Raw genomic sequence first — 8,804 nt, 5'->3', positions numbered from 1 at the left:
TGATGTCAATAGCAAACTATTGTTTTGAATCTTATGGTTCTGAACATTCATGTCACATGAAAGAAGTTGCAAGGGAAAACTATGCTAGGTAGCATTCCACATCAAAAATTCAGTCTTTATCACTTCCCTACTCGAGGACGAGCACGAGTTAAGCTTGGGGATGCTTGATACATCTCCAACGTATCTAAAATTTTTGATGGCTTCATGGTATTATCTTGTCAAACTTTGGATGTTTTGCATGCCTTTTATATATTTTTTGGGACTAACTTATTAACTCAGAGCCAAGTGCCAGTTCCTGTTTTTTCCATGTTTTTGACCCCTTTCAGAGGAGGATTTTGAACGGAGTCCAAACGGAATGAAACTGCCAAAAAGTTTTTTTCCGAAATAGAAAAAGATCGGGAAGCCTGAGAATCAGGGCAGGGGGACTGCAGGGACCCCACAAGCCCCCTAGCCGTGGCCAGGGGGCCGCGCCTCCCTGGCTTGTTGGCTCCCTGGGCCACCTCTGCCCTAGGACTTTTGCCTATAAATTCCCTAAAATCCCAGAAAAAATTAAGAGATCATCGAAAGTACTTTTCCGCCGCCACAAGCTTCTTTCTCCGCAAGATCCCATCTGGGGCACGTTGTGGTGCCCTGCCGGAGGGGGGATTCGGACACGGAGGGCTTCTTCATCAACACCATGACCTCTCCGATGTTGCGTGAGTAGTTCACCATAGACCTACGGGTCCATAGCTAGTAGCTAGATGGCTTCTTCTCTCTCTTGGATCTTCAATACAAAGTTCTCCGTGATCTTCATGGAGATCTATCCGATGTAATCTTCTTTTGCGGTGTGTTTGTCGAGATCCGATGAATTGTGGATTTACGATTAGATTATCTATGAATCTTATTTGAGTTTCTTCCGATCTCTCTTATGCATGATTTCATATCCTTGTAATTCTCTTCGAGTTGTGCGTTTTGTCTGGCCAACTAGATCTATGATTCTTGCAATGGGAGAAGTGCTTGTTTTTGGGTTCATACCGTGCGGTGACCTCACCAAGTGACAGAAGCGGTAGCGAGGCATGCATCGTGTTGTTGCCATCAAGGGTAAAAAGATGGGGTTTTCATCATTGGTTTGAGATTATCCCTCTACATCATGTCATCTTGCTTAAGGCGTTACTCTGTTCGTCGTGAACTCAATACACTAGATGCATACTGGATAGCGGTGGATGTGTGGAGTAATCTCTACTATTAAAGGAGGATCTGCCGTCGTGATGGTTCGACCTCCAACGATCCCCCCTACTACCGCTAGCCTTTCCACCGTTCCACCGATTTTTTTCAATCCCTTCATAAAACAGAAGATAAACCAGCCGATTAGTTCAATAAAAAACCCTTAGAAAAAAGAGTAATCAGCACGATCAACCCGGCCCACCGCCCCCACGACTCCCACCCACATCCCGCCGCACAACTCCCACACGCATCTGCCCGACCCCCCTTGCATCGGCGCTGCCCCCAATCCCCTCGCCTCCATGCTGCACTCCTCTCTCTCTCTCCTCCAGATCTGGCTGAGTTTGCCGCAGCCACTATGTGCACGATGGGCCACGCCCGCCGCCATATTCGCTATGGCTCCGCCACGCGCCATGGATTTCTCCGGCAGCGGCGGCGGCACGACGTTGTACCTCGTGTACCTCCCGCCCGCGGGCCGCTGCGCCGTCGTGAAGCGGCTGCACATGCCACCGTCACCGTCCCCGTCCTCCGCCACCATAACCAAGTCCTTCTGCAACGAGGTGCTCATCCTCTGCGCGCTCCGCCACCCGCACCTCGTCCGCCTCCACGGTTTCTGCGCCGACCTACGCGCGCTGCTCCTCATCGATGACTTCGTACCCAACGGCACCCTCTCGCACCACCTCCACCGCCGGGGCACGGCGGCGCCGCCGCCTCTGCCATGGCGGCCCAGATCGCGTCGGCGCTCGAGTACCTCCACTTCGCCGTGAAGCCGCACATCGTGGAGGCCGATATGCGGGCCCGGCTCGGCGACTTCGGCTTGTCGCGGCTCCCGGCAACGCCCGACGCCTGCTCGACGGCGACCGGGCGGGAAGTGGCGTGGTGGTGCTGGAGCTGGTGACGGGGTTGCGGCCCGTGGACGTGGACGTGGGCAGGGAGTGGCGGGACGTGACGCTGGCGGACTGGTTGGTGTCCAAGATCAAGACCGACAAGCTGAGGAAGGTGGTCGACCCGCACATGCTCGACGAGCACCCCGACGTGATGCCCAGCATGGAGGCGGTGGCGGAGCTGGCGTTTTGGTGCGTGGCGCCGGACAAGGACGACCGGACTGACGCCTGGGAGGCGCTGGCCGAGCTGAGGAGAATCCAGGGGTGCTCCCTGAGCTATCAAACCACAAGGATTCCTCTTTGACTTAACTTTGGATCGCACAGATCAGAAATTCAGAATTGAGCTAGCACTGCACAATCTCTGGGGTTGTTGATGTCTGCGGTTCAAATCCTGATCTCTTGTCTGACAGATCTAGCGCATTGGATGTGGAGTCAGAGAGGATAGTTCAGGAGGCACTGAATAGGGTCATGGTGGACAGAACGACACTTGTGGTTGTTCATCGTCTAACTACTGTCAGGAATACTTATTGCATATCAGTTGTTCAATAAGGAAAGATAGTTTAACAAGGTCAAGATTCCATTCTCATCACTCATCTTTTATAATCACTTCTTTGGCATATTTTGACTAAGATGATCAAATTTCAACACATATGAATGTTTCGTATAGGTCCCCACGATGAATTGGTAGTAAACCCAGATGGTGCATACTCTCAACTAATTAGACTTCAAGAAAGCAATGAAGAAGAGCAGAAAGTAGACCATCGAAGATTGGATCCAAGGTCTAAAAGTACAAGCTTATCATTCAAGCGATCGATTAGCAGAGGTTCTGCAGGGAATAGTAGTAGGCATTCTTTCAGCCACTCCTTCGGGCTTCCTGGCACGGTTGAATTGCCTGAAGGAAATGATACACATGGGGAGAATCATACAGAGCAGGATGGTGAGGTTCCAAAGAGAGCTCCTATGGGACGGCTGGCACTTCTTAATAAACCAGAGTTACTTATTATTCTGTTAGGAGCCCTAGCTTCAGCAGTTCGCGGAGTGCTTTTCCCAATGTTCGGTGTGATGATTTCCAGTGCCATTAAAACTTTCTATGAGCCACCAGATAAACTCAGAAAGGATTCTAGCTTTTGGGGTTTCATATTTAGGGGTTAGTTGCATTGCATGTGATTGATGGATTTAGTTTGGGAGATTTTGGTTGTGCCTCGGATGAAATGCATTGCAAATCTCGGCTAGGTGTAGGACAGAATCAGAGTTTTGACATCCCTTAAACTTTGTAGAATGAACTAAATTTTTGATTTCTTTTGAACTGAAGCACCAAGGCACCAGTTAGTACTCTAAACTAATTTTAGGATGCTGATGATTTGCCGTCGTTTCTTTGTTAAGTTGATGCCATCTAATGTGTTTATAATCGATTCAAGATTTGCAGCTAGATTGAGTGGATGAACTTGCTTTGGAGGTGCGATTATCAGCTTGTGTACTCTTTGCTGTTAACACAAACTTGATGTTTATTAATACTTTGAGTTGATAATTTAGTGACTGGGCTGCACATATTTTTATTTGGAGATGTTCAGGATTTAGTTTGTGTCTCTTATTTAGGAGAGCATAAAAGTACTTCTCATTTGGTGGATTCATTTTTAGTTACTTATTACATTTGGGAGAGTGCATTAGCACGATGTGCTTAAGGTGATAATTTTAGTACACTAGAGAGTCGCACATTTGCAGAATAGTTGCATTGCATGTGATTAATATATTTAGCGGAAAATTTTGGTGGTGGCCTAGATGAAATGAGATTTTGCAAGTACGGATGCCTAGGAGATAAAACTAGATAAATGAAATTACTGTAAGATATTTTTTATATCATCATCGTGTGTGTTTGGTCAAAGATAACATACCGCCCCCAATGTTTTTAGTAGTCCCTCCGTCCGGAAATACTTGCCACAAGAATGGATGTATCTAGATTTATTTTAGTTCTAGATACATCTTTTTTTATCCATTTATGCGACAAGTAATTCCGGATGCAGGGAGTAGAAAATTGTTGCCTCACATGCTTAAATGGTCTGTCACAGCAATTATATTCTTCTCCCTCATATGCATATAATACACTTCAGGAGTAATCCATCGTGGTCATTAATAACTGAAATTTAAACGACAACTACTTTACATGAAAATTCTTTCATTGGTTGTGATGATTATTGATAAACAAATTTGTGAAGTGAATAGAGCTCATTTACCAAAGTTATGTGAAATGCTAACAATACTTCAGCTAATAATTATCCGCAACTACAGACTTAACTCCTTTTCTTGTTATCTTTTCATCTATTCATTTTGTGAAAATGCAGTGTGCTGCAACCTGCAGGCATGCTAGACGTGGTAGTAATGAGATACAATGACACTTGAAAACATATGTTGCATGATATGTCGGTTCTGTTTTTCGGTTATGTTATTTCGAGCTGTAACTTGGAAAAGGAAACCATTATATAATACGTAGTATTTGTTTATTGTTCAACCGCCTTTGCTAATTCCATCTGAATTTTTCATGTCCACCCTTGAATAGTTTGGTGTTCCATAACATTGCCACTGTTATCATCCTTGGAAAACTAACAACTTTTGATATCTTTCTTAGAGTGGTTGCTCTCCGTAATCTTTTGGAGAAGAAGCTCTACTACCATGTAGTTCCATACCATGAATCGTTCTGAACCTAAGATTATCTTTCTTCGCTCTGATGCAAACTGCGGCCATGACTACCACTCCACAGGTATATGTTCGGCTTGTCAACCACGTTCCTTGGCCTCCTGCTGCTCCTTGACAGATCCACCATGTTGAGTCCATGATGGCGTCCGCATCGGCCACAACAATGACCACGGCTGCCTCTGCCGTCCCATGGCCAAACACATGTAAATGCAGAACCTCAGACGATTGGTTACCACTCTGTTTTGTGCGTGTATTGCATTCTATGATGATCTGTTTCTTTTTGTCTTGGCTGAGTACAACGCAGTATTGGCGATGTAAGTTTTGGATTTCAAGCTCTGAGCTTGATGTAGTGTGTTATTGAGACTGCTAGGCTTTGCATATCTTGTAATCTGGAGCTAACTGACGTGCGGTTAGTTGTGGAATCTCTCATGTTTCCTGTGTTGTCTCCGTCTCCTAGGCAAGTAAATGTCGTGTACTCATGTCAACAAAAAAATGCAGTGTACTTCACTTTCACATTATGGGACCGAGTACTTCTTTTGATCTTGAACTGGCATCGTGATTTAATCACATTGGCCATGTGAATTATGTGCTGATCGAGGGAGCTCTGAAGCACATTAAATTGAGCCCAAAAAAAGCACCGTGCTCTCGAAAACCATCTAAATTTGGCCAGTGATAGGTGTCGGTGAACCGGTCCAAAGTTCTGTCAAATCCTTATCCACAAACCATTGAGTGAATTGTAAAAAATATCGACATTAAAGGTTAGAGTTGCAAGAACCACGGTTCTACGGGTTTGTGTAAAATACAACTTTCTTTCATATTTTGTATGTTCGATTCATCGTGAAGTTACTGTTGCTTCCAGAGTTTGTTCATCACATATGAGAAAATTCAGTTCAAGCTTGCTAGAGCTATTCCAAAGGTTTTGGAAAGAAAAAACCTTCTTGGTGTCATCATGGACGACCTATATCGAAATGTTAATACTGAAGGAGGTTTATAGCTGTGAGGCATCTAGAGAATGAAGTTATCATGGTTGACACATGTTTTTGAAGTGAAACAGTTCTTTGATCGTTAACATTTATATTAACCCGTGGCAACGCATAGGCACTCAACTACAAGTAGTAGATGCAGAAAGTATCAGTCTACTTGTCTCGGACGTGATGCATATATGTATGATCATCGCCTTAGATATCGCCATGACTTTGCGCGGTTCTATCAATTGCTCGACAGTAATTTGTTCACCCACCGTAATATTTGCTATTTTGAGAGAAGCCACTAGTGAACACTATGTCCCCTAGGTCTACTCCACACCATATTTTCAGCCTTACACTTTTTCTTCGTTGCACTTTCCGCCTTCAGATCTCACTTTGCAATCAATCTTGAAGGGATTGACAACCCCTTTATAGAGTTGGGTGCAAGCTCTTTGTGTTTGTGCATGTACTCTAGACTTGACGAGATTCTCCTACTGGATTGATACCTTGGTTCTCAAACTGAGGGAAATACTTACTGCCCCTCTGCTGAATCACCATTTGCTCTTCAAGGGAAAAACCGACGCAAGCAAGTCTCCGTCAACGTGTCAATTTCTAGCGCTGTTGTTTGAGAAGTAGCACTTCTCTATTTTCACCCCTTTGAAACCTACCACCATATTATATTCCACCTTTATGCTATATCCATGGTTCACGCTGATATATTGATTGAGTAATAAAAAGCTAAAGTGTGTTAAAGAGTACAATCCAATTGCTTGACTTGACACCGTGGTGCTTGTCATGGGTATAAGTCTGACAGTAGATGTATAGGGTACGAAAGGATGGGCAGAGCCTTAGCTACCGCGAGGTTGTGTGAGTTCAGGCCCCTCTGTGGTGGAGGTAATAGCCCTACGTCTCAGTGCTCTGGGAGCTTGTAGTCGAGTAGAATATAGAATACAGTGATTTGCTAACCCCTGCACCAGTGGGGGAGCGTGGCTTACATAGAGTGCGCTGCCCTCCACAACGCTTCGGTGCACAGGGGTGGAGTAGTGGCGAATAAATGCCTACGTTACAGGTAACGTATGCCTTAAATGCTAATAAAGGCACATGGAAACGTATGACCGTTTCCCTCCGAGGGGGTTACGATGCACAGAGTGGAATCCACTCGGTTAGTTTGATATTCTCCGAATGCTCGTCTCCGACTGGATGGTCGAGGATCTGTTACCGACTGGATGATGGGAACTCCTTAGTTCAGTCGGAACTGACTAAGGGCCTTGTCCCTTATGAGGGGTAGTCCTTGGGTAGGACCTACAGGGCAGGCCTATGACCCTACCCTAGGACTATAACCCCATCATTAGTCCCCGAATGGATTGGGGTTGGAACGACGAAAAGATGCTTGAAGTTTGGATCCCACTGGTACGGATGCGACTTTGGCGTTGCTTGCCTCGATCCATTTTATCTTTTCTGACCAACGATCCGAGTGGAAGTATTTGTGAAACAAACTGTCGGAAACCGAGTGCTTCCGTGGTATCTTCTGACGTGACCGGTCAAGTGACAGCGGCGGATGTTCCGGGATCCTCAAATTTCGGTTACCGCGCGCTCAGCGGGGATGACGGCATCACGCTCGAGTAGTGCCTAACGCCTCGAATCCCACGCCTTCATCTTCTCCACTGATATCGTCGCGGCCGGTCGGGGGGTAAGATTTCGGGGCCACTTGCCAGCGACCCAGTCGGAACCTTACTTAAACCTCAGCGGCGAGGGTTTTTTCGTTACGCTCGCCGGATATCTTGCCTTTGCTCCGCCTCCCTCGCCATTCCCCGCGCACGCCAAGCTTCTTCCTTCTCCTTCTCCCTCGCGAATCTGCAGCTTCCGCCATGACAAAGGGGCAGACTAGCAAGCTAGATGCGCGGAAGAAGATGGGGAAGGCGGCGGCTCCTGCTCAGCGGAGGCAGCGAACGCTACCGGCGGGGTGGATCCAGGGGGACTTCCTCCCCTCCACGGTGATGGAGGAGGACCTGCTGGAGCTGGTGGAGCACGGGATGATCGCGCACAAGTCGTGGAGGTTGCCGGCGGAGGGTGAGACCGAGCCGGCGCCCCAAGAGGGGGAGCGCGTCCTGCTGCTCAGCCACGTGCATCGAGGTTTCTCCCTGCCCCCGCATCCTTTCTTCAAAGGCATAATGAACCACTTCGGGACGCAGCTCCACCACTTTCCCCCGAATGCCATAGCTCATCTCTCTGCTTTCGTAGTCTTGTGCGAGTGCTTCATCGGCTGTCCTCCCCATTGGGGGCTTTTCAAACATATCTTCTCTGCTAGATCCCAAACTATCAAACGACTTAATCAGTCGGATGATAAGACCCACCTTCTCCAGCTCTGCGAAGGCTTAGGCTTCCAAAAGAAGAGCAAAAGTAGTTATCCCGCTCTTCAGCTGAGTGAATCAGTTAGGAACTGGCAGTCGACATGGTTCTACAGCCAAGATGTTGCTTGCCCGAATGCCACGACAGGGTTGCCTCCTTTTAGCTTAGATCGACCAGCTCCGCCTAAGTAGCTCGCGCTCACGAAGGCGGAGAAGATCGATATCCAGCCTCTGGTCGACGCACTCGTAGAAGTCGTCAGAAGGGGAGTCACCGGCATAGATTTGCTGGAGGTTTTCCTCAGCCGGCGCATCCAACCACTGCAGGCCCGAGACCACGCCATGTGGCACTACACGGGGCCCGAAGACTCCACTCGGACCAACGTCGAGTGCGTGACCGGGGAGACGGTGGCGTTGTGGGTGCTCCAGATCACAGGCGCCTGCGAGAACCCCAGAGGGTCCCGGCGAGTGAGGGCTTTCTGCACGGACAACCCTCCTCCGAACGAGGTGAGTACAACTTGTCGAGTGCACATAACTGCCTTAGATTTATCGCTTTCTTGAATCACTGTCTGATGTATGACGTCGCCGACTGTATTTTATGCAGAAGTGGACCAATGGTTCTCACCTGTCTCGAATGGGAACCCGGCCAAGGAGGAGGAGGAGGGCAGCCAGGAGGGCAGCGTGGAGAGCGTCGAGTATGTCTCCGACATTGGGGAGAC

General features: G+C 47.7%; 1 pseudogene across 1 annotated transcript; it reads left to right on the top strand.

The window, feature by feature from the left end:
* Positions 1-1,436: 1,436 nt before the first annotated feature.
* On the top strand, positions 1,437-5,293 carry LOC123395337 (annotated as a pseudogene). The gene is made up of 2 exons (XR_006609703.1): positions 1,437-2,652; positions 2,752-5,293. The product of XR_006609703.1 is annotated as an LEAF RUST 10 DISEASE-RESISTANCE LOCUS RECEPTOR-LIKE PROTEIN KINASE-like 1.5 (transcript).
* Positions 5,294-8,804: the final 3,511 nt, after the last annotated feature.

Source organism: Hordeum vulgare, chromosome 5H (assembly GCF_904849725.1).
Source record: "Hordeum vulgare subsp. vulgare chromosome 5H, MorexV3_pseudomolecules_assembly, whole genome shotgun sequence".
Lineage (NCBI taxonomy): Eukaryota > Viridiplantae > Streptophyta > Magnoliopsida > Poales > Poaceae > Hordeum > Hordeum vulgare.
This window is presented reverse-complemented; position numbering and strand designations above follow the sequence as displayed.